Below are 27,197 nucleotides of genomic sequence, written 5' to 3'. Positions count from 1 at the left end.
CCTCATCCTTCCTCTGGTTATTGATTTATAAAGAACCCAGTCCGTGTTCCCAGCTGTCATAGTACGCAACGGTCATACGGTTCACTGGTAATTCCCAGGGTTCAGACACAGCCGAAGGAATACTTCTGCCAGTGGGCAATAAATATGAACTTGTATTTTTAAATTTAAGGGTATGTTAATGGCTTTTCTCAAATGTATTTAGGAACCATCTTCGTTGTAAGAGATCAGGGCTATAAACCTTAAAAAGACAGTGAAAATTGTGACCACCATGGTTTTGGGATGGATGAGTCACCAATTATTTTTAAAATACTGTTTCCAAATTTATTTCAATTATCTTCAATTTCCTTTGGCCACCTTATGATAACACCATAGGGCTTTGAATTGAAAGGCAACAAAGATAACAGACCTACTAGAGTTATGCATTCTGAGAGGGGCTGTGAGGCCACTGATCATGAATGTTTATAGATCCCCCCAAGGCTATCTCTTAGCTCTTTCAGGAAAGGAGTAGAAATAAAATAGAAGACACTATACTTGCTCGAAGGCCTGGGCAAACTGGCTGGGGCACTGGTAAACCACTGTGCATAAGGCCTACAGAGGTCTATAGAGCCCTGCCAGCCAACAGACATTCCCACTCCTCTCTGGTCCCACTCTGAGTTGAAGCAGGTGGTATAAAGGCAGATTTAGAAGGGCTGCACACTTTCTATGGGAGTTTAGAACCACAGGGGCCTTCTCCGTATGCTGGAGGTAGAGCTAGGGATTGGCTTTCGAGAAGAGTGAGGGAACAGCCCAGCCTCCCATGATTCTTTCCAGAGAAGAAGGAAAATTAAAACCTCAATTCATCCTGACAAGTGATCCAACTCCATGGTTTTCTCCCCAGATTCCCTGCCCCAGGAATGACAGGACAATGCCCTACTGGGTTTCTCTCTTCCCTGGGACAGCAGTGGAGAAGGCAGGACTCCATGAGTCTCAATCCCAGGACCAAAGATCATCTAGTCCTTGACAATACAAACCACCCACAACTGTTGCTTTTTCTACCTGAAGCTCTCATGAGAGAGCTGCTTTTATAGTCAGTTTAGTCCTTCATTCAAAGAATATTTACTGCATTACCCCTGTGTGACAGGCACCTGTCCAAGGCTTGAGGACAACATCAGGAGCCAGGCGGATAAGTGTTCCCCTATCACACTGTGCATTTCTAGTGGCCAGAGAAGACCTACAGAGGTGACCCTTAAGCTGACATCAGAATGACAAGAGGACCCAGTCATCAAGTCAGGGGTCAGGGTAAGAGAGTCCCAGGCCGAGGGAGCAGCTAGCATGAAGATGGAACAGAGCCAGCTTGCTTGGGAAGAGCAGGAAAGTCTGTGACCCTAGTGAGTAAGAAGGAAAGGATGAGCAGAGGGCTCCGCAGAGGGCAGGGACCAGGGGATGTAGCGTCTTGAAGGTGGTGACAAACAGTGGGCAGTTTATTCTAAGCATGATGGGAAGTGATTGGATGGTGAGGACCAGGGCAGCAGCGTGGTCTGATTTATGCTCTAAAAAGCAGGTATGCGGAGGAGGGGTGGAAGGAGGGACAGAGAATCTTCCAGGCAAGTGATGATAAGGGCTTGGGCAAGGATGGTGCCAGTGGAGATGAGAAACTGGTCAGATTCACTTTGTTCTGGTTGGATCTGCTGAAGCACTGGCTTGGGGCAGGTAGGGGCAGGAAGGAAGTGTAAATGATTCCTAGGACTTTCTACTGGGTGTAGATGTTGCTCTTGTTTTCAGGAGTAGGAGAAAAGAACTAGAAATTCCACACTGGACATACTAAGACCAGGATCCATATTTGTCCGCCTGTAGTTTTGGTTACCCTGCCCCTCTACAAGTTCCCCAGTATTTTCTTAACACCTGTTGCTTTCTGTCAGTCCCCTTGCACACAGAGTTGGTGGGTACCTTCCAGAAGCCTTCCTGTATTTGAATATTGTCGCCATCACCTCTTAACCTTTTTTCCTCCAGGATAAACAACCCTATTCCTTTCATCTTCCTTCAAGAACCATCTTTCTGTCCCTTTAATCAGGGCTGCTGCTGGCCTCTGATCCTCCCCAATTTTCTACATGTCATTTTGTAAGTTCTAGAGCCAAAGTAGGACACGGACATCTAAAAACAGTCTCATGCCAGCACACAAAAAGATCGTATCCTGCCCTTTGTGTGTCACACGCTCTTTAAACCAGCAGGATCATGTCCTGGGTCCACCTGTGCTCTCCACCCTTTTTCTGCTCTCTGTACCCAGGATCTGCCATCCGAAGCATGTTTTGGATTTGAAACTCTCTCCTTGGCAAGTTATCTGCTCTGGGTGTATTTCATCTTTGTAGTAGGCCCTAAGTGATAGTGCAGGGAAAGCCTCCGTCTACTTGAGACCCTCTGCAAAAATGGCCTGGAGCCCTGCCACCCCTTGGACTATCCCTAGCCTGCAGTCTTGTTCCTCACTGATCTCTCCATGTGTGTCTTCAAAGTGCTTTCCAATCCACAGCACCCTACTCAGCAGAGTCCCTCCCTTAGTCCTCCCCAGAAAGGTTCAAGAGAGGAGCAGATGCAGAAAGGATGTTGGGGCTCTCTGGAGCCTGTGTCCAGGCCACAGCCATTGGGGCAGGCGCAGTGCAGTCCCAACTCCATCCCTTTAGATGTGGGACCCAGTTACAGCGCTTGCTAGACAACTGGAACACTTCTGCAACAAAACACACCAGAAATTAATATTCCAAGATCAAATTTAGAACCAAGTACCACAAATTAAGTGCAAGTGACATCAAAGAACTGTAAATTTACAAAATAATCATTTTTTTTCAACCTACAGAAATTGGAAAATTGTCTGTGTAGACGCATTTATCACTAGCCTTCAGTTAATACATTCAGGTTTGGCATGCTATTTGAGGGGAAATATTTATGTAAGTAAGAGTTTTATTTCCTATAAATAAGTTCATTGGCAGCAACAGAAGCAACACTTCCCCAAGATGGGGAAAGGTGCAGTCTTCTAACAGTTGCAAGTTGTAGTTTAAGCGTGAAAGAAAACTGAAATTTTTCCTAGACAGCTGGAACCATAAAATGCTTTAAGCCGAAGGTAACAGGCTTTTGAGGGAACCAGGAGTTTAGTCAAAAAATAGGACGTCAAAGGACACCCCGGTACTTTTCACACAGTCATTGGATGAGAACATTCAGTCTGATATACGGGGAAGATATAAACAAACACAAGGAAACAGAGACATGTTGGAAAACAAGCTGCAAACCGGAAATCAAAGAGAAATCAACCCGAATCACTTCGTCCCCAGAACGTCTTCCGTGGGCTGCTAACTGCTCCTTCCTGGCTTTTCAGGCTCACAGCTCGTGGTTTAAGCTGGGAGACTGTAAACTCCAGTTTCATTCCTCATCCTTAATTTAGCTCGACAGAGCTTTGAAATGGCAACTAAATTACCTTTCGGTGAAATCAAATCTTCCCTACTAGCCTCAAGCAGAGAGGCATCCAGGCGGCCAGGGCAGCTAATGTGGCTGCAGGCAGCTCCGGGTCTGTCCCGGAACCGCAGTGGGTGTACGCTATTAAGGGGTTGCGCACATCCTTTGTCCCCCGCAGTTTGTCCTGTAGGGGGTTACTCAATACACAGCCTTGTCTCTTCTGCCTGCCTGCCCGGCAGGAGGTTGCTTAGGGCAGTAAAATGTTTATTACCTGTTTATTGTGTGAGTAACTGCAGTCTGGGAGGAGGAAATATTTCCCACTTTACCTAGGGCAATGAAAATAGGATTAAGAGTTCTGAGGGCTGCGGAAGGAGCAGTGTAAAACCCAGAGAATCATATACTATGCAGCCACAAGGCACGCAGTCCCCTCGCATTATCCTTTCATTCTAGTCATGGTGACTTTTCCTCTTACTCTCAGACCCGTGTAATTCACCATTATGGATCTGGGGATTGCTGGTAAGCTAAAAGGAAGTCTCCCCCAAAGAGTCTGGCGCACTTCCCAGGAGTAGCTCTCAAATCTCTCTGAAAGACAGGCTATCAGCCTGATTAACGTCTACACGCACATTTATTCGTCTTGCCTCCAAAGTAAGTTACAAACAGCTTAATTCCCACCAATTTAGCAGTGTGGAGATTCAATAAAATATCATAGAGCAAGCCGGCCATCCTCCAACCGCTGTGTGTAGTGAGTTCACTGATCGTGGTTCAGAATAATTCATGTCTAAGATTTAAAAATTACTATCATAAATCTTCAATTGCTTCTTAAACATGATTTTCCTTCTGCTGTTTTCGCCTCTCTCTCACACTTTCTTCCCATCTTAAGACCCTTCTGCCTTGATCATCAGTAGAGCAACACAGAATTTAAATCCTTCTCATAACTCACAGGATTATATTTGGCACTCCCTGAAGCTAAAATGTGGGAGTCCCCTAAAATGCAGTCACTCTTAGAAGTAGCCCTGGTTCCTTCTGGAGTCTGTTGTTTTCTCTTTGTTCATTCATCCATTTGTTCATCTAAGCCACCAGGATCCCTTGCTGAGACCCAAGCCATGAAGATTCCCTGTCCCCTTCTTCAAACCCTCCTCCATACAGCTGCTTTTTAGAGCATAATCAGACCATGTTCCCACCCTGCTTCCCATCATGTTTAGAACAAAATCCCCACTGTTTGTCATCGCCTTCAAGACCCTACATCCTCTGGTCCCTGCCCTCTGCGGACCCCTCTCCTCATACTCCCTCCTAGCCACTCACTTGGGCCACACCCATTTTCCTGCCATTCCTGAACCAGCTGGCTCTGTGCTTCTTCTTCATGCTGCTCCCTCGGCCTGGGACTCTCTTGCCCTGGCCCCTGACTTGCTGACTGGCTCCTCTTGTCATTCTGACATCAGCTCAAGTGTCACCTCTGTAGGGCTTCTCTGGCCATTAGAAATGCACAGTGTGATAGGGGGACCTTCTTCACCTGGCTCCCAATGTGGTCCTTAATCCTTGGACAGACGTCTGTCACACTGGAGTAATGCAGTAAACACTTATGAATGAAAAACCAAAGCAGTTATAAAAGCAGGTGGGTCTTACTGCTCAGGGGCATTTGGTCTTAGCTGAGTGGCCCTGATCAGAGGGTGGTAGAAAGTGGCCAGGGCTCCTGAGGAGGACAGACAAGGGCAGAGTGTCTTCCCCTTTCTAGAGTTGAACTCCTACCAGGTGCCAGCCACAGCCCTAGGTACTGGAGATAAAACAGCGAACAAAACACAGCGGGTGTAGTCCCCGAGCTTGTGTTGTTAAGACTGGTAAGGGAGACAGGATAACAAACCATTGCCCAGTTAAATGATTGTCCAGTGTGTATGTTGTTCTGGAAGATTGGTACTGATCAGATAGTCCACTCAGGGAGCATTCTGGCCCTTAATTCTGCTTCCGAAATTGGAGGAGCAGCAAACCAAAGGTCAGCTCTGGAGAGAGGCACTGCAGCGGGAGCTGTGCCAAGCTTGGCACGTGCCGCTCTGTGACGCAGCCGCCTCTCCAGGACTGTGCTGTTGTCTGTAAAAGATGAAGATCCCCTGACTGGCTGCAAAGGAGGAACAGGTGTGGCTTGTTTCAAATCCTAGCCATTTGTTTTCAACTCCAAAACTTGGGGATTGTTTTAGAAATAAATGGCCTAGTTAGAAATAATAAACATGACTGCACCATGGACCTGCTTGGAATTTCTTATCGAATCAAACGCTTGTCTTCTTAGTCATCTCAAAATGCCAATTTCAAGTGTGAGTTCCAAAGAAAGCAAGGTGTTTCTGTCTAGTCCGCACACCACGAAGAAGTACGGGTGCTTGGCAACCTTTTGATCAACATGATAGGTGTAAGTGGTTTAGCACCTTCAGAGTAAAAAATTCACTGTCATTTATGAGTTGTTAGCTAAGTGAGAAACTTCAGGACCTCCTTTTTATTTTGTTTTGTGCAGACCTACCTTTTGTTCCCATTAAGGCTGACCCTTTTGGTGTTGTGCACGCTGCTCTCCTATCCACACTTTCGTCTGTGTTTGGAAATCACTTTGCCTAATAGCAGTGATCCGTGCACATGTGCACCTTGACTGCTGAAGAGGAAACTGTGGCAGTGAAACAGGGGAAACCGGCACAGACAGGTGCTTACCTCCTGAGAAGTGTGCTTCCCTGGGCATTGACGACATGCTTCCTTTGCTATTGGAAAACTTGCATTAGGAGAGATTGAAGTTCTGCGATCTGATGAACACTAGTCATTTCGTGCCACCCAGTATCAGGAGGCTTGGGATTGTACAGACCAGGATGAGATGGCAGATCCTTTGCCTTTTGGGGATTATAATTAAGGCTTAAAATCTCCCAAGTCCATCGATAGTTCTGTCTTCAGCTTCTGGACTTCAGTTTCATAGACTAGTTTTCTTACTTCTTTTAAAAATCACCAATAAAATTTCTGATTCAGCACTGCAAAAAGGAAATTTTCTTAAACACACCACAGACTTTTTCTTACTGTAGTGTTTGACATATCAAAGCTGATGTCATTACAGTGTTATCATAGTATCCTGGAACTAGAAGAAGTATAATGCGTTATTTCAGAGTGGAGCCCCCAGTGACACTTGAGTCCTTTCTCCAGTGTTCCTGGTAAGTGGCTTTCCAGCCTCTGCTTGAACAGCTTCAGGGATGGAAAATTCCCTAACCTGTGCCGTTTTGGGTGCCATTTTTGGGCACCTTGTCCTTTTAGATCATGCTACAATACATGTGAAAGTTAATGGAGGACCACTCATGTTACAGTAACTTCTCAACAATGACTATGAGCTAGGTAAAAACAACACCTAAAAAATGTGATTTTTTTTTTTTTTTTGGCTTTAAAAGACGAGAGGTCAGGAATGTTTTGCTGAAGTAATGATTCCTAAACATCCATTTGCATAACACCTGTGAGCTCATTCTCATTGCAGATGCTCAGCACCCACCTTAGAGACCCAAGGACCCTTAGATGTCCCTTGACATCTGTATCTCCGGCCTGGGATTTAGCTCAGTGGTTTCTCCACCTGCTGCACAAGCGCAAGGACCCGAGTTCAATTCCCGGTAACAAAAAAAAAAAAGAGTATGGCTTCAATATGCATCCACTTGGGCAGGGATTTAGCTCAGTGGTTCCGCCACTTGCCTCGCAAGCACAAGGTCCCGAGTTTGATCCCCCGGCACCCCCCCCCCCAAAAAAAAGGAGTAGACATCTGCATCTGCAAAGCACCTGTGGCTGGTTCTGGTAGAAGCTGTCATTGTGGGTCAATTAATAAGAAACTGGCCTCGGCTGGGAAATTTGCTCTCCAGTAGGCTAAGAGTTCCATGAGAAATCTTCTACATGTATCTTCTCAACCAGAAAATTATTTTCAACAGCTCAACTCTAGAGGTACAGCATATAGATGAACTAGTGGATTTATGCCCACCATTTTCCTTACATTTTCCTGTAGTTACAACTACGTGTATAGAAAAGATTGGGTCTTAGGGAATCTTCTTCCAGTGTAGCATCTGGGGGAAGGACATTGGAGCCATGAGTCCTAATGCCCAACTCTCTCCACCATTAGGGGAGGGAAAGAAGTCACTGTGACATTTAACCTATGCATGTGGTCTCTTCAAGCAGAGGGACACAGCAAAATGTGCCCCTTTGTGTTGTGAAAGTCCTTCCTATACAGGACACCAGCCTGTAGCACAAGGCTTATCTTTGAAGTATTCTGAGATCCTCAGCCCCCCCTGTCCTGGGAGTTTCCAGGAAAGAGGTAAAAGAAACACCTCTAAACTGAGAGGGCTCTGACAGTCCAGAGTGGTCGGACAGGTCCAGCTCTGTTGGCAAGTAGAGGAGTTTCTTGGGGGTTACTCAGAGCAGTGCACTGCTGGTGGCTGCAGTATCAGCGAAGTCACCAGCCCCCTTGCCCAGCTGTTGGGTAGGGCTCTAATTCAAACAGCAAAAGCAGGACACAAAGCAAGAAGGGTCCTTGGGGAAAGTTGAGTGTAATCCACCCCATCCCATCCTAACCAGGAAACTCTGCCTATCTCAGCAATCACTGGCTGGTAGGTGACCCCGTTGTGCTGCAGTTGGGCACACAGCCTCAGCCCCTGGGGAAGACGGTACTGGACACAACAGGGTCCTGCTAAGATGGAGTTACTTTGGTTGGGGTTCAGAGGACCATTCTCTGTACAGCTCTGGAAGAGCCCCTGGTCATAGGCTGCCCTAAACCCTCCCCAAAAGTCTCCTCAAAGGAGAAGGGCTTTGACCCCTGAAGTTGTTAGGTATGCAGCTTAATCCATCACTGCTATTTTATAAATTGTGGCTGAAACTTTGGGTGAAGACTTTGTGAATGAAAGAAAAGTTAGGAATGGTAGGGCATGCTGTAGAGAGCCTGATGGAAGGGATGGTGTGAATCCATCATAGAGGGCCTTTATATGAGGAAAAGGTCCTAAAACATAGTCACCTCTGGCTGTTCCTCTGCTCACAACCCCCAGGCGAACTTTCCTACCTGGTGTTCTCCCCATCCCAATGCTCCCCTCCTGGTTCCGGTGCAGTCCACACACACAGCACCCATTGGGCCGGGCTTAACTTGCTTTACAGATACACAATGCCACCCATGAGCTTTCAGGACAAAGTGTCTCTTACACCATTTGCTTTGTTGTGTGGAAGATCTGGAGGGTCTTTCCAACTCACCTCTGGACTGAGGGCTTCTGAGCTGCTTCTAAAAAGAGGCCAGCAGCTGGCTGCCTTCATTCCAGGGAACATTCCAGAAAACAAGGTCAGACTTATTTTTAGAAACAAAGACCATCTTTCCAACAAGTGGTAGCCTAGTCCCCTGACGTCAGTGTCCTATTCTGTCCTGCTCCAACCCAGCTACCACCCATCTCTGTTACTCCTGAGGGGAGCTTATTACTGGGAACACAAACCCAAGAGTCCTTTTAAAGGAAAAGTATAAGAACTCAAGTGGGGACTTCTCTTTCCTCCCCTTGCCATCACCTTGTCCATGGGAGCAACTGGACTCTTGAGAGCTTCCTCCCTAAACCCATTTAAGGCATAATTTTCCAAAGATTTTTTTTCCAGCATTATTTTTTATTCACATGCAAAAGTGATGAAAATATTTTTCAGATGACTCTGAAACCTAAGAGAAAAGGAGCCTTGACACCAAAAGTCTTCAAATCACCATATTTTATTGCTTGTTGATAAGCATGGTGTGTGCATATAGATTTTCCTGGAAATTAAACTGTTAAGCCTTTCGATCTCCTGTAAGACTAGACAGTCTCCCTAGAAAAACCACATGGACTAAAGTAGAAAATCACCTCGATACAGATGGCCTGCTTCCATGGGTTACAGAACAAAAGGGACAAGAGAGCACTCTTCACCAGAGCCTCGTATTTTGTTTTCCATGACCCTGGCATGTGTCTGAGAGATGGCCTCCTATGGGAGACGAGAACATGCCACTAAGCTAGCTAGTCCTGTCCCCTGCTTACAGCTTCTTACTGAGCTCCTGGAGCCCAAAAGTTCACTGCCAAGCTGGAGCTATCTACAAGCCTTCGGTGACAATAAGGCTTCTCCTTCTGCAGAGACATGGACTTCCTCTAGAGGATTCACCAGGGTGGACTCTGGAAAGAGATGGGGACCATTCTTCCTAAGCACTGTGTTCTTACCAAAGCAACTACAGCCAGACACCTTCAGCCATACCTAAGCCACCACGTTCCCATTCTTTTTTTTTTTAGTATTACAAAAGTTTATTTAACAAAAATTTAATATGAAAATGTGTATGACTCAATTTTTGGTCATAGTGAAACTAGCGTTTGAAGAGGGGCATGGATTTCTCTGCTGAACAGTTATTTAAACTCGTTCCAAGGCTTCCAACATGATGATACTATTTCCTCATATTACCACCATTCCAATATTGTATTCCCCATTAGTTGCCATCTCCACACATTCATCTATCACAAGATTCGTAAAGGGATCAAACCCTCGCAGTATTCCTTGGACATGTCTGCCACCATTTAATTTCAGTTTTTTCAGCTCAGGAGGGTGAGCCTTGCTCATCATCTAATCCTCGGGCTCAGAGATCCTTTGAAAGGGAATCTGCAACCCCCATCACGCTCCCGAGGTAGGCTCAGAGCTTTACCACATTCCCATTCTTATAGATGTCCCGTCCCCAACTTTGTGTCATTGTTGACAGATACGAAGTAAACGCAGTCTTGTCCTGTATCACCCCCTGGGAGAAAGGGGGAACAAATATTGATGACCTGAGGGGAAGCAGTTGTTGAGGAGGGGCTGGCCCACGCTGTTGTTGGTCTAGAGAGCTGTGAAGGCTCTCAAGCCTTGATTTCTGTCTTCCAGACCCCATGCATCAGCCAGGACAGTATCACATAGCAACAGAACTGCTTTCTGCCCTGGCCCCACAAGGCCATCTTCCCTCCATGGCTATGGTATCAACAGTAGCACCAGGAATTCACATTACTATTGCTTTGCTTCCTAAGGATCCTACTTTAAGGATCTAGTGTTGCCTATCTACATTGCTGTTGATTCATAAAGAGGTATTTACAAATTTATATCAAAATAGGTGTTTATACTTGGCCGGCTAAGCCATACTTTTAATTGCTAAAGCTAGATTAACATAAGCCATAGTAAATACTAACACATGGAAATCATAAAGTAGCTGGTTTTTAAGAATCAAAATACGGGCCAGGGATTTAGCTCAGTGGTTCTGCTGCCTGCTTTGCAAGCACAAGGTCCCGAGTTCAATCCCCTGTACCAAAAAAAAAACAAGTTTGGATTCTTCTATCTGAATATATGAGACAAAAAAGAACTATAACTGAATTCTTTAATATCACCAAATATGTATTTAGTGCAAACACCAACAAATTCTGGTATGGTAAAACCACACCAGGAGGACCATCCCTGGAGACCAAAAAAGGAAAATTCAAGGAGGGAAGAAAGGCATCACTCATTTACATAGCTGCTTGACTTAAGCTTATGGAACTTTATTAACTTAAGATGTGGTAAGAGCAGAACTATAAATAGCTTTTGAAATGACTTATGGTAATGTCACAGGTCTATGAGGCAATGTTACAGAAAATTTAACATGGTTTAGAGAAAGCATCTAACACGGGCCAGGGATTTAGCTCAGTGGTTTGCCGCCTGCTGTGCAAGCGCAAGGACCCGAGTTCAATCTAATATGGTTTGGAGTGTGAGCCTCACGAGCGGAAGTCAACATCGACATAGATAACTGTGCTTTCTTAATGTGTCCCTTGGTGCCACCCAAAGTGGTTGGTGGGCCTGGCCCAGTATGGAGTTTCTACATTAGAGTTAATCAGGTGCCCATTCTGTGTGCCCCTGAAGAAACATTGGGATGTAGCCAGCTGCCATACATCTCAAGTCCTATTTTGTAACAGCTTATGGTTGTTTATTTGAGGAACCATAGTTGTTAGAAGTTCCCCTCACTGGCACTATCTTGGCACCAAGTGCTTTAATAAAGAATGAGGAATGTTGACTGCCAAACAACCAGTGTTGAATGAGTTGTGAGACAAGAAATAGGAAAATGGGTAAACTAAAGGGACATACACAACACCCTGTCTGATGATCGGCACTTAACAGGTGTTCAATAAATACTTCATTTTTCATCAGTTGAATAGATTGTAGACTTCTGTGTTAGCATTCTGTTACTATAACAGATACCTCAAATGAATCAGTTTAAAGAGGAAAATTTACACAGGCACAGTGGCATATGCCTATAGTTCCAGCTCCTTAGGAGGATGAGGTAGGAGACTTGCTGGACCCCGAGAATTCAGGATCATCCTGGGCAACACAATGAGATACATCTCAAAAATAAGGGAAGGAAACATTTATTTTGGTTCACAGTGTTGGAGGTTTCCCCTCATGGGTGATCAACATGTTGCTTTTGGGTCTATGGCAAAGGAACACATCATGGTGGCTGCACTTGGTAGAAGAAGCTGCTCACTTTGTAGTGGCCAGGAAGCAAAGAAAGAGAAAGAAGAGGGTCTAGGGTCCCAATAGCCCGTTCAAGGCCACATCCCCAATGACCTATCTTCCTCCCCTGGGCCCCACCTCCTAAAGATTCCACCACCCCCCATTAGTGCCACAGGCTTTCCATTCATGGGCCTTTGAGGGACATTCAGGACCCAAACTCTAGCAGTTCCTAAGGGGTTTCCAGATGGAAAGCTGTGATTTGCTCTTCCATTGTTGAATGCTACACATCCTTTGCCATTTACTGCATTCTCCAAGATAATGACCTTGAATTGAAGGAGGCCGCCCTTAAAATACTTGAGAGGCTGAAAATATGATTACGATGTTGAAATACATTAGCCTATGTGGCATTTCTTTAACTTTGCACTTTTAAGCCCAGTAAAGGTAAAATCAGAGTAACAATTGCTGTTTTATAACATATTAAAACTCCAGTTACCCTTTCCTTCCTTCCTTCCTTCCTTCCTTCCCTCCTTTCTTCCTTCTTTTCTTCTCTCTTTTCTTCCTGCCTGGTGAGTGGTATGGGGGATTAAACTCAGGACCTTCCCTCTAAACTACAACCCAGAGTTTTTTATTTTATTTTCTTTATTTTTGAGACAGGGTCTCACTGAGTCACTAAGCAGGCCAGGCTGGGCTCAAATTTACAGTCCTCCTGCTTCCTCAGCCTCACAGAGTGTGGGGATTATAGACATGCACCACCACACCCAGCTTCTTTAAAAAAAAAACAACACTATTTAATATTGGTGTAGAAAAGGGGCCAGGGAAGCCTTCATAATCCCATTACCCTAACACAATGAGTAGTTTTCTTTTTTAATATTCCCTTCCAGTTTTAAACAATATGCATTCACACGGGCCTGGGATTTAGCTCAGTGGTTCTGGCACCTGCCTTGCAAATGCAAGGTCCCGAGTCCGATCCCTGGTACCAAAAAATATATATATATGCATTCACAGTTATGTCCATCTGCCTCACAGGGCCCGTGATGGTAAACTTATTTTTTTAACAGATTTAAATGAAACATGTAAGGTAGAGGAGAGGGAAAAGCAAAGAGCCAAAGAAAATAAATAATAGTCCCCTATGGAAAGTGGCAGCCCAAACAGCAGCTTTTGTGGGACTGCCTAAGAAAAGGTAGGCATTTCTCTCCTGGCTTCGAGAATGGACCAGGCCGGGCACGGATAACAGCCATTCCCAGGAAGGTGGTGCTCACCTCTGCCTCAGTCCCTGCTTCCCAGTAGCACAGGCCCAGCCCTGTTCTGTAAGCTGCCTGCAGGAATCACAGCTACGGAACCAGGAGTGTGGCCGGCAATGCTGGCAATGAACCAGGCTGTGACAGAAAGCGAACACTGTCTTGTATTCCCTCTGCTCCAGGAGGAATGAGACAATGCTTTTACCTGCCTAAGAGGCACCATCCCACAAAAGAGACCACAGGCGAGCTGTGAGTGTGCCCGGCCCTCTAATTTCATGGAGAGGTTGCCATAGTTCCTTGCCACTCCAGAAAGATGCCCAGTAGCAACAGCGCCACGAAGTGCGTTTGCCCGCATTAGCTCCTTGGAAGGTCACGCAGGTGATCTGTATTAGCTCCACATTGCACAAAGAGAAAAGTGGCACTTGCCAAAAATAAGCCACTGCCCTCAGTCACAGAATGAAGTTAAGCTGTTGTTGGACCTGCTGGTCACTCAGAAAAGGGTAGTGGCCCCTCTGTCATATACGCTCACCCTTTTCCATCCAGTTAAGCGGTCAGCTTGCGTACGAAGCAAGCGGGACCTCTGCAGCCAGGCGTTAGTGAGTGGAGGGTGGGTCTGCTAAGGGAGTCCAGCAAAAGGATGTTTAAAAATAAATGGTTTCTGCCGGGGATTTAGCCCAGTGGTTCCGCTGCGTGCCTCGCAAGTGCAAGGGCCCAAGTTCGATCGCCGGTACCAAAATAAATAAATAAATAAATAAATAAATGGTTTCTGACCGAGATGGTTGTCAACATAATTGCCGGCCTGCAGAACTGTAGATCCAGGCAGGCAAAGTGGTTTTGGTCCTACTATATCTGACTGCTTTGGAGACGTAGCTCAATAGTAGAGTGCTCACGTGGCATATGTGAGGCCCAGGGTTCAGTCCCCAGAACCACAAAATATATAAATAAACGCTGTTTCATTTCTCTTAGTTTAAGGAAGCTATTTCTTTTTTTGAAAAGTAGCAAAGCTACGAAGTTCCTTGCTTCACTTCCATATGGATTTTGCACATTTTTTGGAATCTTGGAAGCCACCCTGTACCCCTTCACCCATTTCTTGCAGGTTTAGAAAAGGAGCACATCGGTTCAGTATTATTTTAGCAACAGAAGCATTTCCACTTTGGCTATTTTTAGCATGTCAGGTGCACTCTGCCTGCCATGAACTCGGTATATTCGAGGGTTTAATTCAGTGGCCTCTCTCATTTGAAAGAGAGACTGTTCCAGCCCTCTGCCCACCATAGCTCTACTTTTACAGCTACTTGTAAATTTCTGAACATGCAGAGATATCTTTAGCTGTGACTCCAGATATTTCCTGTTGAGCTGCAGGATACAATCCTGCAAGCATGGAGGCTAAATATACCCTCTCCGTCCAGGACTCAGCCAAATAAACAGGGGCAGCATCAACATGACTTTTTTTTTTAATCCAATGCTGAACAGGTTTTTTTCAGTTAGATTCATTAAGCAATTTTGTTTATTTTGGCAATTGCAGTCGGTTCAGCTTCCCACAAGCTTTTAATACCTAAACTTCATTTTTCTCTCCTGATTCAAGAACTGACCAGAAGCCCTGGTGTAGGGACCCAGCATGTTGTAATGCCATGTGTCCGCACTGCATTGAACAGATAGCCTTGGAGCAGCTGCCTTACTTCTCATAGAATCCAAACTCTTTGCTTCATATGGGGCCTTAGTCATTCAGGGGACCGGGAATACTCCAAGATTTTCTTTATGGCCTAGAAGAATGTTAAGTTCTTTCTGGGCATAATCCTATGGTTGGAGATACCTCCTCTTAGGAGTTAGGTTCTTATCCACAAGGGATGCCTATGACCCATTATGGTTTAGATCAAAAAATGACCCCTCAAATGCTCATGTGGTCAGAAGTGGGGCTTCTGGAAGGTGATTAGACTGTATGGTACCAACCTTATCTGTGGATTGATCCATTAATGAGGTCATAGCTGAATATGCTGTCAGGAGGTGGGGCCTCATTGGAGGAAGTGGGTCACTGGGGTTGTGACCCAGAAGAGCTTGTTCTTGTGCCCAGCCCATTTCCTCTGTCTCTGGCTCTTTCTAATTCACTGCTTCCTGGCTGCCATGAGGTGAGCAGCTTTCCTCCACCAGGCCCTTCCACCATAATGTTTCTGTTTTGGAGCTAGCCAACCATGGACTAAAACGTCTGAGACCATGAGGCAAAATAAACCTTTTCTCCTTTGTGTTGTGCATGTCTGACATTTTATCACAACAACAGAAAGCTAACTAATACCAACTTTTTACCAGATCCTAAAAAGCTAGATTGCTACCCATGAATAAGTCTGTAGATTTTCAGAAAAAGTTCTGTTCCCTGTGTTTTTTTTTTTTTCTTTTGGTACCGGGGATCGAACTCGGGACTTTGTGCCTGTGAGGCAGGCAGCAGAACCACTGAGCTAAATCCCTGGCCCAGTTCCCTGTGAATCTTAGAACATGTATTTACACCAAACACTACTGGTCATTTTCCCTGTAAATGAAAACAGGCAGTTCCAGTCCATCCATAGGCCAGAAGGACACTATGCCAAGAGAAGCAGGAAAAAACAATGTGTTAAAACCTGACTTGTGCCTTTGGATGACCAAATAGCACAACAGCCACACTTCTGTCCTCCCTAGGGAGACCCTGTGACTGTACCTGGCCTCACCCCACCAGATTAAAGTCCCTTGGATGCCTGAGAGGTCTGCAGATAACTGTATTCATACCACCTACCATCTGGCTCTTCCCCAGAGTTCCCTTTGGAGGCACCAGTTCTGGCTATTAGTCTGGCAACAGAGCCTGTGTAACACTTGTACACTCCCTTGAGAAGGACCCCTGCCAAGATGAGTGTTGGGATTCCCACTGCGAAATTTATTCCTCTCAGGGCCAGGGATTTAGCTCAGTGGTTCTGCCGCCTACCTCGCAAGTGCAAGGTCTTAAGTTCGATCCCCAGTACAAAAAAAAAAAAGAAAGAAAAATTTATTCCTCTTTGCTGTCCTTCACATGTCCCTCTGTGGTAATTATGACGGAATATTTCTGTAACTGTCTGTATGCTGAGGCTTCTTTGAGGGCTGTTAGTATTTGACAAACACCATTAGCCATCAAAGTATATGAAGCAGGGGCAGCCACAAAACCAAAGGTACCACACAGTGAGCTTGCTTGCAAAACCAACAAGAGAACAAGAAAAGCAAATGAGTAATAATAACAACAGTTCTTCCTTACTGATGCTTTCCAGGGACAGGTAGCATTCTAACCCCTCGACATACAGTTACTTAGGAAACCTCACCCAAACTCTGTGAACTTAGATCTTTCTGTTCCAAAGCATTCTTTCAATGAAAACATACAGTGTTTATTAAGCACCTACTGAGTGTCAGGCACTGGGCTAGCGCAGTAAGTTAGATTATAAGGCTCAAAGGCTCATGGAGCACAGCACATACTCGGTAATGGCTGTGGTCTGGATAAGCGTACCCCAAAGGCTTCCAGCCTATTGGGAGGTGGGAGATGATTTAAGAGGTGGGGCCTGGTGAGTGGTCTTTGGATCACTGAGGTTGTGCCTTGAAGAGGATGGTGGACTCCGGCTCCTTCCTCTTCCTCTCTTTTGCTTTTCTACTATGATGCGCTGCCTGGCCACAGGCCCAAAAGCAGTAAGGTGAGGCCAACAGACCATGAGCTCAAACCACCCAGACTGGGAGCCAGAGTAAACCTATCCCCCTTATGAGTTGATTGGCTCAGGTATTTGTTAGAGTGACAGAAAGCTGGTTGATAGCGTTGAAACAGACAATTGCACAAATAGTTTCTAGAGGCCAGGGATGAGTCGGGATCCTGGAGCTGCAGTTAGAATGAGAGTCCCTCGACTGCATTCTGTGCATGTGGCACGCAGGCCCTTAGAAGCCCACCCTGGCCTCCCCGGGTGCTCGGTCCTTCCAGCCTCTCCAGCGCACATCCTCTAAGTCATTCCTGCACATCCCAATCCAGCAGCGTGTGACTGCTGTCCACAGTTTCCTACTCCCTTGGCTTTGCTCACGTTTCCCCTGCTGCTGCTGATGCTTTATGTAACCAGTCCCTGTACAGCATCCAGACCCCACTCTCCCAGAACCCCCTCTGGCCCTCTGGACCCAGGCAGCCTGGCTCACTTGAATTTCCTTTGTGCTTCCAGGGCCTGTGCTAATCTCCATCGCTGCCCCAGACTCCCCACTTCACCGGGATGTACACACCTGGCTCATCCTTTAGTCCCTGTCAGGGATCACAGTGTCCTTCCTATAGCTACTAAGGGAATGGAGGGAGCTGCAGCGGTCGGCTGGCCGTAGGAGCTGTTGCTGCTGTCTCAGGGAAGGGGAAGAAGGGAGCCATTGTGAGGGTCTCTCTGGGTCCCTAAGTGACTCTCGCCTGGGCTCTGAGCATCCACAGAATGGAGACTCAAGCAGTCTTGTCCAGTGCTCAGCCTGTTGAAAGCCTTCCCTTTTGTTAAGAAACTCAGCTAAAGATTTTTAGATTTTGGTCCTCTCGAGGAGCAGAGTAATCTAACTCTTTTCCATGTAAGAGCCCTTGAGTCTCGAGAGTCGTGACTGTCAGGCTTCTCTCTCCTTACCAGATGCACCCGGTTCCTCCTCTTGTTTCTCGCTAATGTGTCACACAACTGGCTGCCCTCGGCCTCCTGATGGCTCTCAGGACTCGGTGAGCCAGACAGTACTGCGACAGCTTCTGTGAATCTGTGTGGACAGAACGGAACATTTTCCTCCCCGTCTGCGCTCGGGTTCCAGTTCAGTTGTTTCACAGCCTCATTGCTTGGTCTGTACTTACTGCTCCTGTGGCGACGGAACTCCTTAGTGTTCTGCACACGACCAATTCTTGGCAGCCCGCATTTAATAGTTACAGTAATAGCAGCTGCCAGTTATCGGGCACGTCCTGTGCCCAGGAACTGGCGCTGTGCTACACACTGTACCAGCAGTACCTTGCTTAATTCTCCCACCTACTCTGAGTGAGGTTGTGTAACTTGCACAAAGTGGGAGGATTTAAAGAACCCCAGTGGCCTGCCTGACTCCAAAAGCCCACATTCAGTCTAACTCACTTCCCTGCCTCCCTTCGTGAATGTATTGGCTAATTGTGTGTGTAGGTGTGGGTGTTACTGAAGATTAAACCCTTTTTAATTTTATTTGAGACAGAGTCTCAATAAGTTGCCCAGGCTGATTTCAAACTGCTGTTTGATCCTCCTGCCTCAGCCTCCTGAGTATCTGGATTCTAGGTGTGTGCCACTGTGCTCAGCTCTGATGTTTTTTTCACCTGTGTTCTAGATTTATCCCTTCTAAGTTTTGTCTGTGTTGCCTTTTGACTCTGCAAGCAGGTTTTAGCCCAGTTTTTCAGGTTTGTGTCATTATATCTCCTGCCTGCGTTCAGATCAACATCAGCACCTCACAGCCTCGCATTAGGCACCCCTTTCCGGGTCAATGTCCATTTCCAGATTCATCACATAGGTAGCAGATTACAGCACCAAGGAACAGCAGCCTGTTTGTGTTATATATTTTCACAAATCCTGTGTTTAATCTTGTGTCCTAAAACTTTGCCGGAAATCCATATCCTGTTTAACTTGACTCCCCGTGGATGAGTCAGCCATTCCCTTGGTTCTGGTCCTCAGGATTCCTTCTGCTCTCCCAACATTCATTCAGTCTTAGCATCAAGTATTTTCACTGCCATGAAGAGAGAAGATTGTAAATCTTGGGTCACTTTCCTTTCCCCTAAATATCAAAACAATGTCTCTCAGAAAAATATAATCATATGCTTCTAATAGAGCATACAGGAAGTACAAACTAGGTAAAGAAAACAAAAAACAACAGTATTGTTCGTAAGTCCTAGAGATAACCTCTGACATTTGCTATTCTTTTTAGAATCTAGAAGGCAATTGGCCTAAGTGCTAAAATGATTTATGGCCAAGACGTAGCCTGGGCTTCCAACCTACAGCAGGGCCTGCGCCTAACAGCAGCTAAGCTGTGAGAGGGGAATGCTGGTCCAAGGGAAAAGGAGGATGGATGTGTCACAGCGGGCAGCAGGGTCTCCCTGCCATGTAGGCGCCATGGCCATCTCCTTGCCCCAGCGGGTTTCTTCTGTTTATTCTGTGTAGTTTCCTGTGTTGATATTCAAAGCAGGACATAGCTGTCCCCCAATCCTCCTGATGCCATTTCCTCGGGGGAATAACTGGACTGTTCCTCTGCTGTGGGTTCCCCTCTCTCTGTCATAACTGTTGTCCCCCGTGCCGCCCTGCCTGAGAGTTTCACCTGGACACGTTTCTCTCTTCCCTTGCACTTCAGTTTCAACATCGGGGCTTGGGGAGAAATCCCATGGGCGAGAAGTACTTCTCTGGGTGACTGTGAAGTCTTGGACATCTGTCTCCAGACACATTCTGTTCAGTTTAGAACCAGTCTCTCAGCCAATCCCTGTGATTTTTCACAGATGGATGGATGGACAAACATCCAACAAAATCTCCTGTCAAGTCTCATCAAGAGAAGTCCAGGTGCCATGCTGCCCGGAGGTCCCTCCAGCTCAGTCATCCTTTGTGTGATTGATGTTCTGGAAGCAGCAATATCACTTGGTTTATTTGTCAGTGGAGAGTAGTCTCCATGAAACTTTAGTTTGGTCTGGGAAAAGCCTTGAGAAAAATGTGAATCATTTAGAGGAACTGGGGAACAGGCAAGCTAGCTATCAGATGGTATAGATAAAGAGTGTGAAATTGCCTATTCTGGGCAAGCTGTTGATGGAAAATAAAGGGAGGCCACAGGAGGGAACCAGAAGTGTCTAGTAACATACAGAACATCATCCTGCAGTGAGGATTGGCAGGAAAGGAGGAAGGAAAACTACTATGACCATCATGTCCAGGATTTAACCCATAGTGAGTCATATAGATACATAGATTATAGTATGTGCTTGATATTAGATGCACATCTGGGTACACGTCAGAAATATCTTCTGGCCACTTCTATACACACAGAAATATCAGTCAGTTATAGTCACCATATCTTAAAATTTTAACAAAAAAGAAAACTTTAAAAGACAGATTCAGGTGCTATAATGACTCCTCAGGTCTTTTCTTCTGCTCAGCAATGCATACACGGGCTTCATCTGCCAAGTCGGAAGGCACACACCTATTCCACAGATGCTCAGAACTGAGCTCTAAGAAGGGCCTCAGGAAAAGCACATAAGGATCCTGAGTTGATCTGCAAAAGGCCCCACATGAATTTGGGAAGGTTTAGGAAGCAGCTGATTATAGACATGTTTTCTGTCATTCATTCATTTGCTCATTTATTGAGTCCCTACTCCCTGCAAGCCCTATAAAAGGCAAGTACAAAGACAAAGGCTGGTGAGGGATACCTAGCCTAATGGAGAGATAGCGCATAACCCCTCAGGTGCATGATCATGCTACGGGCAACAAAAACTCCAGTGGAGAAAATGCAGAGTGTTTAAGCTATTCAGACAGGAAAGGGTCAGCCACACTGATGGGAGAGAAGGCTTCCTGGGTGTGCTATTGGATGTCAGTATTAAAGGATGACTCAAAGGAGTTACCCAGGTGAAGAGTGAAAGTAGGAGGACTGGAGACAGAGAAAGTGCTCAGCAGAGAGCAAGAGCCCTTCCGATGAATAAAAGTAATATGGTAGGAGCAGTGTGAGCACGGGGCAGCCAACAGGCTGGGCAGAGAGCTGGGTCATGAAGTGTGCCTTGCTAAGGAATGTGATTTTCCCTGCTAAAGTGAAGGTGTGGGTAGAAGGACTGATGAATCCAAGCATGATTAGGAAGATCAGTCTGGGGAGGGTGGCTGGGGGGAGCGTTGTATTGGTGGAAACCAAGAGCAGAAAATGGACTCACAGAAGGATCTAAAGGAAGTTAGCAACCCGAACCAATGAAATGCCAGAAGGGATGACATAAGGGGTACAATCTGCCAGTCCCTAGAGGTTTGGTCATGAAGGATCAGCGGGGAAGGGTCCAAGGTGAGCCTCTGGCTTGGACTTCTGGCTAGCAGAATGGTAGCACTATTTTCAGAGGCTGGAAACACATAGGCATGAGTTTGGGGCTGGAGCAAAGCAGGCAGGGCTGCTGGTTTCATTCTGGTGCCACAGTGAGTTGTCTGATTGCTCTGAGAATTTGCTTCCAAGCTGCTAATGGTGGGAGATGTTTTGACAGAGACTCAGTCATGTATTCAAATCAAGCCTACAAAGTTAAGAGCCTCCCTAGAAACCTCAGGGAGAAAGGGAGGGGAACTGGCTTTGGAAACCTCCCTGCTTCCTTAGAGAGTTCATCTTACTTTACTTCTCAAGAATACTGTGTGCTGATATTCAGTGTTTCATGGAGCCTGAGCTATCAGACATTAATCCAGTCCAGAGCAAATCTTTGCAGGTGGAGAAAGGAGGTATGCAATGAGCAAAAGGCTGTCTATGCTGGTGGAAGCCTAAGCCAGCTTAGCATGCCACATCCAGATCATTTCCCAAATCATTACTTATTACCAGCTTCCCTGGGAGGTAGGAGTTAACTGGTTTATCAGGAACTGTTTGTGGTTTAGGCTTGGAGCACAGGTATATTTCTTGGGATATCCTATGAAAATATTAAGGGATGATTTTGTAAGGCCAATTTCTCTCTTCAGCCGTATATGATGTGTTGCACAGACCAGTATACATGCTTTACTTTGAATGTCTTGGGGCACATAATAAAAATCTTCTCAAAATTTTAAAGATCTATTCAATATCATAGGAGACTTTAAAAGTGAATAACCATTTATCAATGCATATCATATTTTTCAAGAGCATCCAACTTTTTTCACTGGGAGGGAAGTGTTATTTTTAAAGTATATTAAACAATACAAATCAGGATTAGAAGGTAAGATGTAGTACCTATATGCTGTGCTATTCTTATATTCAAGAGACAATTTTTCTCCCACTATGGGTAGCTTATCTAATGAATTATGTAGATGAACAACCAACTTTTGAGTTAACTCTCCAGTTGCCATTCTCACACCTGGATTTATTCTTTCTCAGACCACTGTGGGGGTTTGGACACAAGTTCTGCAGAGCTAGAACTAATTAGAGCTAGGGCTAATTTGACTTCAAATTTGCAAAAACTGCTTTCAACCAACTTTGGCCCCTGTGGTATTCAGTAAACAAATTGCATTAGAAATTACAGAAAGTCGGGTTCATTGTATTTTTTAAAAATTTTTTTAAGTATTGCTATATCTTCATTCATTGCCTAAAATTCATACAACTCAGGGCTGGGGATTTAGCTCAGTGGTTCTGCTGCCTGCCTTGTAAGCTCAAGGACCTGAGTTCGATCCCCGGTACCAAAAAAAAAAATTCATACAACTCAAACTTGGTAGAACTTCCTAGCTTGTAGTAATTTCATCAATAGATAATATTACTTTGCTATGTATGTCAATATTCGTCTAATACTGACATCCAAAACTTCACTCTTCCTCCTTTTTATTTTTTTATTTTTTTTGCTATTGTAGTAAGCTATATATGTGGACCAAGGAGAGTACAGTAATTTGGAATCCTGAACCCACTCGTTGCCCTCATAACAAAGGAGTAGATTCTAACTTGGTAGCCATCATCGCTGGCATACTTATCTTTTGGCCAAGATGTTAAGGCAGTGAGGGTCCATGCTGAATAACAGGAGCAGACTCTCTCCAGTGTTACTCTCAGTGCTTCTCATTCCCAGAGCCCACACGTGTTATCCTGGCTTGTGGCTGTTGAAACATAGAACAGCAAACCAGCTGACAGTCATAAGGATTGGTGCTGGCAAGGCAGCCCAGCCAACTAGAGGAATGAAAATGTGGATTTTCACTCTGGTCCCCAGAGGCCTTGCCTCTCAGCAGAAGCTGAAGGATCTCAGGTGACACCTCCGTGGAGGAGTGTTCGTGGCAGAGGGAGGCCAGGAGGCATGGATGTCAGCGTGCTGAGTAAGAAAAGTAGAGGCTGCTAAGCCTGCACCCAGGATTTAGGGCAGCAGAAAAAGAACTGAAGAGCGTTCTGGGATGATCACATATTAGCCAAGTGTTTTATTTGTCTTCTGTTCACTAGGAAAGAAAGATGCCATGCTCACTTCGGCAGCACATATACTAAAATAGGAAAGAAGATACAGAATCATAACTGGTCATTTAAAAAATATTGACTCTAAAGTATAATCCAGAGACCCTCGCATATTCCTAATGGGAGTATCAACAGGTAAAACTTTGGAGAGGGTGATTTGAGGATAAATACCAAAATGGGAGCCTTACGAATATTTGTGCTCTTTGACCCAGGACTTCTACTTTTAGGAATTTATTTGAAGGAAACAATCAAGGGATGAACAAAGACTTATTTTAAGGTATGAGGGTGTTTTTTCAGGATTAATTTAAATGGTGAAAAATCAAAAATGATGTAAACATCTATAATAATTGGTTCAAAAAATAATAATACTCCATACAATGGAAGGAAGCAGGCATGATCCTTATTTTATTTGAATATTTTGGTAGGAAAATTATCAAGTAATTAATATTTTGTGGTAATAATTACCAATGATTTGCTTTCTCCCTGTGTTAGTCAGCTTCCTGCTGCTGTGACAAAATGCGAGAATAACAAGGAAGAAAGGTTTATGGCTCATGGTTCAGAGGTTTCAGTCCATGGTCAGCTGGCTCCGTTGCTTTTTTGGCCTGTGGTGAGGGAGAAACATCATGGTGGAAGGGCATGGTAGAGGCAAGCTGTCTACCTCCTGGCAGCCAGGAAACAGAAAGAGCAGGAGAGTCTGCACCGGAAGGCCTCCTCAAAGGAGAAGCTGTTTTTCATCTGAGTCTCTGACTATCAGATGGAGCCACCCACAATCAGGGTGGGTCTTTCCCCTCAGTTTGCTTCCCCTCATGTCATTGATCCCTGGAACACTCTCACAGACTCAGAAGAATGCTTTACTAATTCCTAGGGATTTCTCAGTCTAATCAAGTTGACAATCAGTATTAATCATCACACCCAGTCTAGACTGTTCTATGTTGCTCAAGTTTTCTATAGTGAATTAATTTATAATCAGAGAGAAAAAATTTAAGAAAATATAAGTGATGCTTAAATTTTTAAATTAAAGAATCACCCAAATTAATTTGCCTAATACAACTTTGGCATAGTTGTCAATTTTTTTTTGCATTATGTTCTTTTAAAATTTTTTCACAGGTGGTAGTCATAAGCTATATACCATTTTATACTTTACTGTCATACGTAGTCTATAATTATCAGATTCATAACTTACAACATTATCACATACTAACGTACACTTGCAGCACAGGTGATACTGATTCTTAAGTCTGCATTGGGTGAAAGGGGTTTTTTATGAACTCCTGCCCTGGTCTCCCTCCCAGCGCAGACAGAATTAGTCATTCCCTTATCTGTGTTTGCTCATTGCCCAGTTCTTCCTTTCCTCAGATCTCCCTCCTGGTGTCAGGGTTACTTGAGGGCCGGCCAGTGCCTGTGTTGTGTAGTAGCCACAGTGTCCAGCACTGTGCTCGACACGTGCTAACATCTGCTCAGGAAGTGTAGATGTCTGACAGAAACTGACAGACAGAGGGACAGAAGATGTGAACAGGGCCAGGCTTGGATGGTTAAATATCTCTGCTTATCAGTTTTTTGGTTTTTTGTTTTGGGGATTTTTTGTTTTTTGGTACTGGGGATCAAACTCGAGACCTTGCGTTTGCTAGGCAGGCAGTGGAACAACTGAGCTAAATCCCTGGCTAATATCTGCTTATCTTGAGGAGGCTTCCAAACTGGTTAATTCCAGCCTCAGCCTCAGGGAAATGTGCAGGGCAGGAACATAAAAGTTCTTCAATTTCCCCAATACAGACTTTTTTCCTTCAGTCTTCTTTTAAAGTTACATGTTATGTTCAGGTTAAGTTGTGGACTCTGTTCGAAAGGCCTGTTTATAACAGTTCTCTTAGTAGCTTCTAAAACTCATCTTTGACTATCAGGCCTGGATTTTTCCCATTGTGCGTCTGACACAATCCTTTCCAAATTTGTATCAATACCCATAATAGCAGTCAAAATGCTCTTAGCAGAGGCATAAATAAATGAAAAGAAAAGGACAAAGAAAGGAAGTTACGTACTGAATACACAGTTTGTTTAGGGTGATGGGGAAATCCTGGAAACAGGGCTAATAGTTACTCACCATACTGAATGTACTTAATGCTACTGAATTTTCCACTTTAAAGTGGTTAGAATAATATTTTGGATACCTATTTTTTTGCACCAGTAAAAAGAAGAGAGGAAAGAAGGAAAATAGAAGCTGAGTTACATGGAGCCCACCCTTTCTATAAATCTTGTTTTTTCCTAGTTGAACCTCTCTGGAACTAGACTCAAGGCTGCATTAAATCTTCCTGAAGACAGGAAAAATAAATTCCTCACTTTTGTAGTGGATCTCATTATCTTGACCTAGCAGACACATCAAAAAAAAATCACCCCGGTTGGCAAAAACTTGGCCATCCCATTTTCCTTCCCCCTTTGAGCTCTTGCCTGTGTCACCACAAGGAAGTGGCTGGTGACATAAGCATTAGCAGCCTGAAGAGCTATGGTTAGAAAAGTAGAGGGACATTTGTTCCCCTTAAAATGATGGCCTGCCTCTGGCTTTTTTGTCTTGTAGAATCAGGCTAAAATCATACAGGTGTTAGTCTTGTGTTCATTTGAGTCCGCGTGCTACTTCTTATTTGTATACATGCTCTCTGGGAAGAAATGTGTGTGATGCTTGTGGTAAAGGTTTTTTTTTTTTTAACTATCATTTAGAAAAACACAGACAGTGTTAGTGCCAACCCTTGCTCTGAATGAAGCCGTGAGAGGAAAATCCCCACTGTCATGGCTTCCTAGGACCCAAGACTCTTCCTATAGCTGTGCCTCCTTCGTCCCCGAAGAAGAGGGAAGAGTTTTGTTATCACTCACCCCTTCGAGAGGTGGGCTGTACCCCAAGGAGAGCCAGGCTAGGTGCAGGGCGGGCGTCCCCACCTGGAGGAGGAGTAGCTACTGCCACCCTGGACCCAGCGTTTGGCTAGGGCCCAGCTCCAGGCCTATGGCCTGAATACCATATCTCATGGATCCGAAGATGCACTTTCTTACCTTTGTGAACTCAGGATGCATCTTATGATGGATGGCACATCAGAGTTCGGTAGGCAGCTTTTTCTCTCTCTCTTTCTAGTAGTATGTAATGACCCCTTAAAATTGATGAGTTTGAGAGTTGATGAAATACAGTGCATTGAGGAGGACCTAAACACAGCCAGCTGTAACATTTGGGGGAAAGTGCTGAAATATCTCCCTGCAAGGAAAGTTTGAGTGTGAATTCCTGAGTCACAGTCAAGGGAGAAGACACAGCTATTTCAGAGCCAGGCGGGTAATTATAAGCTTCAGATTTCTGCTGCTGGGCCCAGACCTCTGTAGCAATAAATGCAGTCCAGGCCTCCTTTTACACGGGGGCTCCTTGGAGCTCTCTGCTTTGAATGTGTCCCTCTCTTTATCAAAAAGAGCTATATTGTAACCTGCGTGCAGGCACCACGAGAAATAAGAATGGGTCCTTTGTGGATTCAAGGTCAAAGATGTCATTATAACTCTGAGGCTTGTTGTGGGCAAAACTGTGACCTGGACTGGATTTATTTCAGTGTCATCTTCTCCCCTGGGCACAAGGTCCAATCCCTTGGTTCCCTGGCATCCTTCAGACCTGCCCATCTCATGTAGCACCCTGTAGGACGTAAGCGATCTAGGTGAGGGGCAACTGGGCATTTTCTATATATGTAAAAACACTTAAGCCAGTACTGTAGGTACCATACTGATCTCCTGTATTTAAACTCATATGCAAAAAATGTTACTTTAAAACAGAGACGTGAAAGAGGCATTTTTAAGAGTTTTGGTATTTTGTTTTGTTTTGCAGTGCTGGGGATTGAACCCAGAGAGAACTGAACTGCACCCAAGTGGTTTTTATTGTATTTTGAGACAGGGTCTTGCTAAGTTGCCAAGGCTGGCCTCAAATGTGACATCCTCTTGCCTCAGCTTCACAAGTAGCTGGAATTAAGGTGT

The 27,197-nt window shown here is 45.0% G+C and overlaps 1 protein-coding gene and 1 pseudogene across 2 annotated transcripts in view; one reads left to right on the top strand and one right to left on the bottom strand.

Annotated features, from left to right (window-relative positions):
• Maml3 (mastermind like transcriptional coactivator 3) overlaps window positions 1-27,197 on the top strand; it is a 417,197-nt gene that overhangs the window by 358,530 nt on the left and 31,470 nt on the right. The window lies entirely within an intron of this gene.
• On the bottom strand, window positions 9,170-10,198 carry LOC147823430 (small nuclear ribonucleoprotein G pseudogene; annotated as a pseudogene).

Source organism: Heterocephalus glaber, unplaced genomic scaffold (genome assembly GCF_053883595.1).
Source record: "Heterocephalus glaber isolate CG9 unplaced genomic scaffold, H.glaber_assembly_v1.0 deba00001586, whole genome shotgun sequence".
NCBI lineage: Eukaryota > Metazoa > Chordata > Mammalia > Rodentia > Bathyergidae > Heterocephalus > Heterocephalus glaber.
Note: the sequence above shows the minus strand (reverse complement) of the source record. Positions and strands in the feature narration are given on the sequence as shown.